Here is a 13,028-nt window from a genome sequence, read left to right as displayed (position 1 = left end):
ACAAGGGCATGGAGCAATAAGATGAGAGGTGTCATGGAGCACTATGATGACTAGAGTCACGGAGCACATGGTGAATACAGGGGTCATGGAGCATTGGGATGACAAGGTCATTTATCATTTTGATGACAAGGGTCATGGAGCATTGGGCTGAAAATGTTCATGGAGTATTGTGATGACAGAGGTCATGGAGAATTTTGATTTCATTGCGCTGACAATAGCCGGAAGCATTATGATGACGTGCATGCTGCATTGTGATGACAGGGTTCATGAAGCATTGAGATGAAAAGCGGCATGGAGCATTGTGATTACAGGGGTCTTGGAGAATTGTGATAACAAAGGCATGGAGCATTTTGAGGAGAAGGCTCATGGAACATTGGGCTGAAAATGTTCATGGATTATTGTAATGATGGGGTCATGGAGCATTGTGATGACTAGGGAATGGAGCATTGTGATGACAAGAGTCCCGGATCATTGTGTTGTCAGGTGTCATGGAGTGTTGTGATGACTGTGGTCATGGAGCATTGTGATGATATTGGTCATGGAGCATTGTGATGAGAAGGTCATGGAGCATTGGGCTAAAAATGTTCATGGTGTATTGTGATGACAGTGTTCATGGAGCATTGTGATGACAAGGGAATGGAGCATGATGATGATACGGTCCTGGAGCAGTGTGATGAGATGACCATGGAGACTTGTGATGACAAGTCTCATGGAGCATTCTGATGTAAAGGGGCATGGAGCTTTGTGATTACAGGGGTTTTGGAGCATTGTGATGACAAGGGCATGGAGTATTGTGAGGAGAAGGCCATGGAGCATTCTGATGACATGCTTCATGGACCTGTGTGATGACAAGGGCATGGAGCATTGTGATTACAGGGGTCTTGGAACATTGTGATGACAAGTGTCATGCAGCCTTGTGATGACAAGGCCATGGAACATTGTGATAGCAGTGGTATTGGAGCATTGTTATGACAGGGGTAATGGAGCATTGTGATGAGAAGGGTATGGAGCATTGTGATAACAATGTTTGTGGAGCATTGTGATGACAAATTTGTGGACCGTTGTGATGAAAAGTGTGTAGCACATTGTGATGACAAGGGTCATGGAGCATTTTTCTTACAAAGCCATGCAGCATTGTGATGACAAGGGTCATGGAGCATTGTGATGAAAAGTTCATGGAGCATTGTGGTTCCAAAGGTCACAGAGCCCTGTGATGACGCCGGCATGGACAGTTGTGATGACAAACGTTATGAAGCATTGTGATGACTGGAGTCACGGAGCATTTTGATGACAGGGCTCATAGAGCATTGTGAATAAAAGGGTGATGCAGCATTGGGATGACAAGGGCATGGATCATTGTGATGACAAGGGTCATGGAGCATGGGGCTGAAAATGTTCATGGATTATTGTAATGATGGGGGTCACGGAGCATTGTGCTGACTAGGGAATGGAGCACTGTGATGACAAGAGTCCCGGATCATTGTGTTGTCAGGTGTCATGGAGTGTTGTGATGACAGTGGTCATGGAGCATTGTGATGATATTGGTCATGGAGCATTGTGATGAGAAGGTCATGGAGCATTGGGCTAAAAATGTTCATGGTGTATTGTGATGACAGTGTTCATGGAGCATTGTGATGACAAGGGAATGGAGCATAGTGGTGACAAGGTCCTGGAGCATTGTGATGAGAAGACCATGGAGACTTGTGATGACAAGTCTCATGGAGCATTCTGAGGAAAAGGGGCATGGTGCATTGTGATTACAGATGTGTTGGAGCATTGTGAGGTCAAGGGCATGGAGCATTGTGATGAGAAGGCCATGGAGCATTCTGATGACATGCATCATGGAGCTTTGCGATGACAAGGACATGGAGCATTCTGATAACAGGGGTCTTGGAGCATTGTGATGAAAATGGCATGGATCATTGTGATGAAAAAGGCATGGAGCCTTGTCATAACAGGGTTCAAGGAGCATACTGACGACAAGTGTCAGGGAGCATTGTGATGACAAGTGTATTGAGCATTGTGATGACAAAGGTCATGGAGCATTGTGATGAGAAGACCATGGATAATTGTGATGATGAGCGTCATGGGGTGTTGTGATGATAAGTGTTATGGAACATTTTGATCTTAAGGGTTTGGTGTATTATGATGACAGAGGTCATAGATAATTTTGATTTCATTCTGATGAAAATAGCCTGAAGCTTTATGATGATGGGCATGGTGCATTGTGATGACAGGGTTCATGGAGCATTGAGATGAAAAGGGGCATGGAGTATTGTGATTACAGGGGTCTTGGAGCATTGTGATGAGAAGGGTCATGGAGCCTTGTGATGAAAAGGCCATGGATCATCGTGATGGCAGTGGTCACGGAGCATTGTTATGACAGGGCTAATGGAGCGTTGTGATGGCAAGGTCATGGAGCATTGTGATGCCAAGGGTCATGGATCTTTGTGATGACAAATGTCATGGAGCATTTTGACCACAAGGACATTGTGTATTGTGATGAGAAGGGCAGGGAGCATTGTGATGACAGAGGTCATGGAGATTTTTGATTTCAATGTGCTGACAATAGCCTGAAGCATTATGATGATGGGCATGGTGCATTGTGATGACAGGGTTCATGGATCATTGAGATGAAAAGGGGCATGGAGCATTGTGATTACAGGGGTCTTGGGGCATTGTGAGGAAAGGGTCATGGAGCCTTGTGATGACAAAGCCATGGAACATCTTGATGGTAGGGGTCATGGAGCATTGTTATGACAGGTGTAATGGAGCATTGTGATCGCAAGGGCATGGATCATTGTGATTAGAAGGACATGGAGCATTCTGATGACATGTGTCATGGAGCTTTGTGATGACAAGGGCATGGAGCAATGTGATGAGAGCGTTCATGGAGCATTGTGATGAAAATGACATGGAGAATTGTGATGCCAAGGGTCATGGATCTTTGTGAAGACAAAGACCATAGAGAATTTTGATGAGAAGGGCGTTGTGCATTGTGATGAGAAGGGCAGGGAGCATTGTGATGACAAGGTCCTGGAGCATTTTGATGAAAAGTGTCATGGAACATTTTGATGACATGGTTTATGGAACATTGTGATGTCAGTGGTCATGGAGCATTTTGATGAAATGGGTCATGGAGCAGTTTGATGACAGGGGTTATGGAACATTGTGATGTCAGTGGTCATCGAACATTGTGATGACAAGTGCATGTAGCATTGTGAAGACAGGAATCATAGAGCATTATGATTACAGGGGTGTCGGAGTATTGTGACGAATAGTGATGTAACATTGTGATATCAGTGGTGAGAGAGCATTTTGATGAGAATTGCATGGAGCATTATGATGACAAGGTTTATGGAGCACTGTGATGACAATATTGTGGAGCACTGTGATGACAAGCGCATGGTGCATTGTGATGACATGTGTCATGGAGCAATGTGCAGACAAGCGCATGGAGAATTGTGATAACAAGGGTCATGGAGCATTGTGCTGAGAAAGGCATAGAGCATTGTGATGACAAGCGTCAAAGAGCATTGTGATGAAAAGTTCATGGAGCATTGTGGTTAAAAAAGTCACAGAGGCTGTTGATGACGAGGGAATGGAACATTGTGATGATAAAGGTCATGAAGCATTGTGATGACTGGAGTCACGGAGCATTGTGATGACAGGGGTCATGGAGCATTGTTATAATAAGGGCATGGAGCATTGTGATGACAAGGGCATGGAGCATTGGTCTAATAAGTTTCATGGGTTATGGCGATGACAGTTGGAATGGTGCATTGTGGTGACAAGGGCATGGAGCATTGTGATGACCAGGTCATGCAGTATTGTGAAGACAGGTGTCAGGGAGCATTGTGATGACATATGTAATGGCCCATTGTGATGACAATGGCATGGAGCATTGTGATGCCAAGTGTCATGGAGGATTCTGATGACAAAGGTAATGGAGCATTGTGATGACAATGGCTTGGAGCATTGTGATGACAAGGGTCAGGGATCATTGTGCTGACAAGTGCATGGAGAATTGTGATGACAAGGGTCATGGAGCATTCTGATGACAAGCTTATGGAGTATTTTGATGACAATGGCATGGAGCATTGTAATGAAAATGGCATGGGGCATTGTGATGAAAAAGGCATAGAGCCATTTTGTGACAGGGTTCAAGGAGCATTCTGATGACAAGTGTCAGGGAGCATTGTGATGACAAGTGTATTGAGAATTGTGATGCCAAAGGTCATGGAGCATTCTGATGAAAAGGCATGGAGTATTGTGATGACCCGCATCATGGAGCATTGTGATGACAAGTGTTATGGAACATTGTGATCACAAGGTTTTGGAGCATTGTGATGACAGATGTCATGGATCATTTTGATTTCAAGGAGCATGGAGCATTGTGATGACAAGGGCATGAAGCAATGTGACTCCAAATCTCATGGAGGATTGTGATGACATGGTAATGGAGTATTGTGATGACAAGTGCATAGAGCACTGTAATGACATGGTCATGTAGCATTTTGCTGATAAAGGCATGGAGCATTGTGATGACAGGTGTCATGGAGCACTGTGATGACAATCAACACAGAGCATTGTGAATACAGGGTTCATGGAGCATTGGGTTGACTAGGGAATGGAGCATTGTGATGACAAGTGTCCCGGATCATTGTGTTGTCAGGTGTCCTGGAGTGTTGTGATGACAGTGGGAATGGAGAATTTTGATTATATTGGTCATGGATCATTATGATGAGAAGGTCATGGAGCACTGCGCTGAAAATGTTCATGGAGTATTGTGATGACAGGGGTCATGGAGCATTGTGATGACAAGGGAATGGAGCATTGTGGTGACAAGGTCCTGAAGCATTGTGATGAGAAGTCCATGGAGACATGTGATGACAAATCTCATGGAGCATTCTGATGAAAAGGGGCATGGTGCATTGTAATAACAGTGGTCTTGGAGCATTGTGATGACAAGGGCTTGGAATATTGGGATGAGAAAGCCATTATGCATTCTGATGACATGGTCATGGAGCTTTGCGATGACAAGGGCATGGAGAATTCTGATTACAGGGTTCTTGGAGCTTTGTGATGAAAAGGGCATGGATCATTGTGATGAAAAAGGCATGGAGACTTGTCATGACAGGGTTCAGTGAGCATACTGATGACAAGTGTCAAGGAGCATTGTGATGACAAAGGTCATGGAGCATTGTGATGAGAAGACCACGGATAATTGTGATGACGAGAATCATGGGGTGTTGTGAAGATAAGTGTTATGGAACATTGTGATCACAAGTGTTTGGAGAATTATGATGACACAGGTCATGGAGCATTGTGATAACAAGGGCATGGAGCATTGTAATGACAAGGGCATGGAGCATTGGTCTAATAAGTTTCATGGATTATTGCGGTGACAGTTGGAATGGTGCATTGTGATGACATGGGCATGGAGCATTGTGATGACCAGGTCATGCAGTATTGTGAAGACAGGTGTCAGGGAGCATTGTGATGACATATATAATGGCCCATTGTGCTGACAATGGCATGGAGCATTGTGATGCCAAGTGTCATGGAGGATTCTGATGACAAATGTAATGGAGCATTGTGATGACAATGGCTTGGAGCATTGTGATGACAAGGGTCCGGGAGCATTGTGCTGAGAAGTGCATGGAGAATTGTGATGACAAGGGTCATGGGGCATTCTGATGACAAGCTTGTGGAGTATTCTGATGACAATGGCATGGAGCATTGTGATAAAAACGGCATGGGGCATTGTGATGAAAAAGGCATGGAGCCTTTCCGTGAGAGGGTTCAAGGAGCATTCTGACGACAAGTGTCAGGGAGCATTGTGATGAAAAGGGCATGGAGTATTGTGATGACCGGCATCATGGAGCGTTGTGATGACAAGTGTTATGGAACATTGTGATCACAAGGGTTTGGAGCACTGTGATGACCGAGGTCATGGATCATTTTCATTTCAAGGAGCATGGAGCATTGTGATGACAAGGGCATGAAGCAATGTGATCCCAAGGTTCATGGAGGATTGTGATGACAATGGTAATGGAGTATTGTGATGACAAGCGCATAGAGCATTGTAATGACAAGGTCATGTGGCACTTTGCTGACAAATGCATGGAGCATTTTGAGGACAGGTGTCATGGAGCACTGTGATGACAAGTGTCATGGAACATTGTGAATACAGGGGTCATGGAGCATTGTGATGACAAGGGCATGGATCATTGTGATGACAAGGGTCATGGAGCATTGGGCTGAAAATGTTCATGGAGTATTGTGATGACAGGTGTCATGGAGCATTGAGATGAAAAGGGGCATGGATCATTGTGATTACAGGGTTCCTGGAGCATTGTGATGACAAAGGCATGGAGCATTTTGATGAGAAGTCCATGGAACATACTGATGACATGTGTCATGGAGCTTTGTGATGACAAGGGCATGGAGCATTGTGATTACAGGGGTCTTGCAGCATTGTGATGACAAGTGTCATGGAGCCTTGTGATGACAAGTCTGTGGAACATTGTGATGGCAGGGGTCATGGAGCATTGTTATGACAGGGGTAATGGAGCATTGTGATGAGAAAGGCATGGAGCATTGTGGTTACAAGGTTTATGGAGCATTGCGAAGACAAATTTGTGGACCGTTGTGATGAAAAGCGCGTGGCACATTGTGATGACAAGTGTCATGGAGCATTGTGATGAAAAGATCATGGAGCATTGTGCTTACAAAGGTCACAGAGCCTTGTGATGACACGGGCATGGACCACTGTGATGACAAATGTCATGAAGCATTGTGATGACTGGAGTCACGGAGCATTGTGATGACAGGGGTCATGGAGCATTGTCATAACAAGGGCATGGAGCATTGTGATGACAATGGCATGGAGCATTGGTCTAAAATGTTTGATGGATTATTGTAATGACAGTTGGAATGGCGCATTGTGATGACAAGGGCATGGAGCATTGTGATGACCAGGTCATGCAGTATTGTGAAGACAGGTGTCAGGGAGCATTGTGATGACATATGTAATGGCCCATTGTGATGACAATGGCATGGAGCATTGTGATGCCAAGTGTCATGGAGGATTCTGATGACAAAGTTAATGGAGCATTGTGATGACAATGGCTTGGAGCATTGTGATGACAAGGGTCAGGGAGCATTGTGCTGAAAAGTGCATGGAGAATTGTGATGACAAGGGTCATGGAGCATTCTGATGACAAGCTTGTGGAGTATTTTAATGACAAAGGCATGGAGCATTGTGATGAAAATGGCATGGGGCATTGTGATGAAAAATACATGGAGCCTTTTCGTGACAGCGTACAAGCAGCATTCTGACGACAAGTGTCAGGGAGCATTGTGATGGCAAGTGTATTGAGAATTGTGATGACAAAGTTCATGGAGCATTGTGATGAAAAGCGCATGGAGTATTGTGATGACAGACATCATGGAGCGTTGTGAGGACAAGTGTTATGGAACATTGTGATCCCAAGGATTTGGAGAATTGTGATGACAGAGGTCATCAATCATTTTGATTTCAAAGAGCATGGAGCATTGTGATGACAAGGGCATGAAGCAATGTGATCCCAAGGTTCATGGAGGATTGTGATGACAATGGTAATGGTGTATTATGATGACAAGCGCATAGAGGATTGTAATGACAAGGTCATGTAGCATTTTGCTATCAAAGGCATGGAGCATTGTGATGACATGTGTCATTGGGCACTGTGATGACAAGCGTCACGGAGCACTGTGTATACAGGGTTCATGGAGCATTGGGATGACAAGGGCATGGATCATTGTGATGACAAGGGTCATGGAGCATTGGGCTGAAAATGTTCATGGAGTATTGTGATAACAGGGGTCATGGAGCATTGTGATGACAGAGGTCATGGAGAATTTTGATTTCATTGTGCTGACCATAGCCGGAAGCATCATGATGATGGGCATGATGCATTGTGATGACAGGGTTCATGGAGCATTGAGATGAAAAGTGGCATGGAGCATTGTGATTACAGGGGTCTTGGAGCATTGTGATGAAAAGGGCATGGATCATTGTGATGAAAAAGGCATGGATCCTTGTCATGACAGGGTTCAAGGAGCATAAAGACAACAAGTGTCAGGGAGGATTTTAATGACAAGTGTATTGAGCATTGTGATGACAAAGCTCATGGAGCATTGTGATGAGAAGACCATGGATAATTGTGATGACGAGCATCATGGGGCATTGTGATGACAAGTGTTATGGAATATTGTGATCACAAGGGTTTGGAGCATTGTTATGCCAGAGGTCATGGAGCATTTTGATTTCACTGAGATGACAATAGCCTGAAGCATTATGATGATGGGCATGGTGCATTGTGATGACAGGGTTCATGGAGCATTGAGATGAAAAGGGGCATGGAGCATTGTGATTACAGGGGTCTTGGGGCATTCTGATGAGAAGGGCATGGAGACTTGTGATGACAAGGCCATGGAACATCATGATCGCAGGGGTCATGGAGTATTGTTATGAAAGGGGTAATGAAGCATTGTGATGAGAAGGGCATTGAGCATAGTTCTGAAATGTTTCATGGATTATTGTGATGAGAGTGGGCATGGAGCATTTTTATGACAAGGGCACAGAACACTGTGATACATGGGTCATGGCTGATTGTAATGACAAGGGCATGGAGCAATGTGATGAGAGGTGTCATGGAGCACTATGATGACTAGAGTCACGGAGCATGGTGAATACAGGGGTCATGGAGCATTGGGATGACAAGGTCATTTATCATTTTGATGACAAGGGTCATGGAGCATTGGGCTGAAAATGTTCATGGAGTATTGTGATGACAGAGGTCATGGAGAATTTTGATTTCATTGCGCTGAAAATAGCCGGAAGCATTATGATGATGTGCATGCTGCATTGTGATGACAGGGTTCATGAAGCATTGAGATGAAAAGCGGCATGGAGCATTGTGATTACAGGGGTCTTGGAGCATTGTGATAACAAAGGCATTTTGAGGAGAAGGGTCATGGAGCATTGTGATGACAATGGCTTGCAGCATTGTGATGACAAGGGTCAGGGAGCATTTTGCTGACAAGTGCATGGAGAATTGTGATGACAAGGGTCATGGAGCATTCGGATGAGGAGCTTGTGGAGTATTTTGATGACAATGGAATGGGGCATTGTGATGAAAATGGCATGGGACATTTTGATTAAAAAAGCATGTAGCCCTTACGTGACAAGTTTCAAGGAGCATTCTGACGACAAGTGTCAGGGAGCATTGTGATGACAAGTGTATTGTGAATTGTGATGACAAAGGTCATGGAGCATTGTGACGAAAAGGGCATGGAGTACTGTGATGACAGGCATCATGGAGCTTTGTAATGACAAGTGTTATGGAACATTGTGATCACAAGGGTTTGGAGAATTGTGATGACAGAGGTCATCAATCATTTTGATTTCAAGGAGCATGGAGCACTGTGATGACAAGGGCATGAAGCAATGTGATCCCAAGGTTCATGGAGGATTGTGATGACAATGGTAATGGCGTATTGTGATGACAGGCGCATAGAGCAATGTAATGACAAGGTCATGTAGCACTTTGCTGACAAATGCATGGAGCATTTTGAGGACAGGTGTCATGGAGCACTGTGATGACAAGTGTCATGGAACATTGTGTATACAAGGGTCATGGAGCATTGTGATGACAAGGGCATGGATCATTGTGATGACAAGGGTCATGGAGCATTGGGCTGAAAATGTTCATGGAGTATTGTGATGACAGGTGTCATGGAGCATTGAGATGAAAAGGGGCATGGATCATTGTGATTACAGGGTTCCTGGAGCATTGTGATGACAAAGGAATGGAGCATTTTGATGAGAAGTCCATGGAACATACTGATGACATGTGTCATGGAGCTTTGTGATGACAAGGGCATGGAGCATTGTGATGACATGTGTCATGGAGCAATGTGCAGACAAGCGCATGGAGAATTGTGATGACAAGGGTCATGGAGCATTGTGCTGAGAATGGCATAGAGCATTTTGATGACAAGCGTCAAAGAGCATTGTGATGAAAAGTTCATGGAGCATTGTGGTTAAAAAGGTCACAGAGGCTGTTGATGACGAGGGAATGGACCATTGTGATGACAAAGTTCATGAAGCATTGGGATGACTGGAGTCACGGAGCATTGTGATGACAGGGGTCATGGAGCATTGTGATGACAAGGGCATGGAGCATTGGTCTAATAAGTTTCATGGGTTATTGCGATGACACTTGGAATGGTGCATTGTGGTGACAAGGGCATGGAGCATTGTGATGACCAGGCCATGCAGTATTGTGAAGACAGGTGTAAGGGAGCATTGTGATGACATATGTAATGGCCCATTGTGATGACAATGGCATGGAGCATTGTGATGCCAAGTGTCATGGAGGATTCTGATGACAAAGGTAATGGAGCATTGTGATGACAATGGCTTGGAGCATTGTGATGACAAGGGTCAGGGATCATTGTGCTGACAAGTGCATGGAGAATTGTGATGACAAGGGTCATGGAGCATTCTGATGACAAGCTGGTGGAGTATTTTGATGACAATGGCATGGAGAGTTGTAATGAAAATGGCATGGGGCATTGTGATGAAAAAGGCATGGAGCCTTTTTGTGACAGGGTTCAAGGAGCATTCTGATGACAAGTGTCAGGGAGCATTGTGATGACAAGTGTATTGAGAATTGTGATGCCAAAGGTCATGGAGCATTGTGATGGAAAGGGCATGGAGTATTGTGATGACCCGCATCATGGAGCGTTGTGATGACAAGTGTTATGGAACATTGTGATCACAAGGTTTTGGAGCATTGTGATGACAGATGTCATGGATCATTTTGATTTCAAGGAGCATGGAGCATTGTGATGACAAGGGCATGAAGCAATGTGACTCCAAATCTCATGGAGGATTGTGATGACATGGTAATGGAGTATTGTGATGACAAGCGCATAGAGCACTGTAACGACATGGTCATGTAGCATTTTGCTGATAAAGGCATGGAGCATTGTGATGACAGGTGTCATGGAGCACTGTGATGACAATCGACACAGAGCATTGTGAATACAGGGTTCATGGAGCATTGGGTTGACTAGGGAATGGAGCATTGTGATGACAAGTGTCCCGGATCATTGTGTTGTCAGGTGTCCTGGAGTGTTGTGATGACAGTGGGAATGGAGAATTGTGATTATATTGGTCATGGAGCATTATGATGAGAAGGTCATGGAACATTCTGATGACATGTGTCATGGAGCTTTGTGATGACAAGAGCATGGAGCATTGTGATGACATGCGTCATGGAGCTTTGTGATGACAAGGTCATGGAGCATTTTGATGACAAGGGAGTTGTGCATTGTGATGAGAAGGGCAGGGAGCATTGTGATGACGGTGTCATGGAGCAATTTGATGAAAATGGTCATGGAACATTTTGATGACAGGGGTTATGGAACATTGTGGTGTCAGGGGTCATGGAGCATTTTGATGAAAATTGTCATGGAGCATTTTAATGACAGGGGATATGGAACATTGTGATGTCAGGGGTCATCGAACATTGTGATGATAAGTGATTGTAGCATTGTGATGACAGGAGTCATGGAACATTGTGATGACAGGGGTGAGGGCGTATTGTGACGAATAGTGATGTAACATTGTGATATCAGTGGTGAGAGAGCATTTTGATGAGAAGCGCCTGGAGCATTGTGATGACAAGATTTATGGAGCACTGTGATGACAAGATTGTGGAGCACTGTGATGACAAGCGCATGGTGAATTGTGATGACATGTGTCATGGAGCATTGTGCTGACAAGCGCATGGAGCACTGTGATGACAAGGGTCATGGAGCATTGTGCTGAGAAAGGCATAGAGCATTGTGATGAAAAGAGTCAAAGAGCATTGTGATAAAAATTTCATGGAGCATTGTGATTAAAAAAGTCACAGAGACTGTTAATGATGAGGGCATGGACCATTGTGATGACAAATGTCATGAAGCATTGTGATGACTGGAGTCACGGAGCATTGTTATGACAGGGGTAATGGAGCATTGTGATGAGAAGGGCATGGAGCATTGTGATTACAAGCTTTATGGAGCATTGCGATGACAAATTTGTGGACTGTTGTGATGAAAAGCGCGTGGCACATTTTGATGACAAGGGTCATGGAGCATTTTTCTTACAAAGGCATGGAACATTGTGATGAGAAGGGTCACGGAACATTGTGATGAAAAGTTCATGGAGCATTTTGGTTACAAATGTCACAGAGCCTTGTGATGACGCGGGAATGGACCATTGTGATGACAAATGTTATGAAGCACTGTGATGACTGGAGTCACGGAGCATTGTGATGACATGTGTCATGGAGCACTGTGATGACAAGTGTCACGGAGCATTGTGAATACAGGGGGCATGGATCATTGTGATGACTAGGTTCATGGAGCATTGGGCTGAAAATGTTCATGGAGAATTGTGATGACAGAGGTCATGGAGCATTGTGATGACTAGGGAATGGAGCATTGTGATGACAAGAGTCCCGGATCATTGTGTTGTCAGGTGTCCTGGAGTGTTGTGATGACAGTGGGAATGGAGCATTGTGATGATATTGGTCATGGAGAATTGTGATGAGAAGGTCATGGAGCATTGGGCTGAAAATGTTCATGGTGTATTGTGATGACAGGGTTCATGGAGCATTTTGATGACAAGGAAATGGAGCATTGTGGTGACAAGGTCCTGGAGCATTGTGATGAGAAAACCATGGAGACGTGTGATGGCAAGTCTCATGGAGCATTCTGATGAAAAGGGGCATGGTGCATTGTGATTACAGGGGTCTTGGAGCATTGTGAGTACAAGGGCATGGAGCATTGGGATGAGAAGACCATGGAGCATTCTGATGACATGCGTCATGGAGCTTTGCGATGACAAGGGCATGGAGCATTCTGATTACAGTGGTCTTGGAGCATTGTGATGAAAAGGGCATGGATCATTGTGATGAAAAAGGCAT

Source organism: Mesoplodon bidens (genome assembly GCF_964165515.1).
Source record: "Mesoplodon bidens genome assembly, contig: HAP1_SCAFFOLD_174, whole genome shotgun sequence".
Taxonomy (NCBI): Eukaryota; Metazoa; Chordata; class Mammalia; order Artiodactyla; family Ziphiidae; genus Mesoplodon; species Mesoplodon bidens.
The sequence above is the reverse complement of the archived record's forward strand: the minus strand, read 5'-3'. Positions refer to the sequence as shown.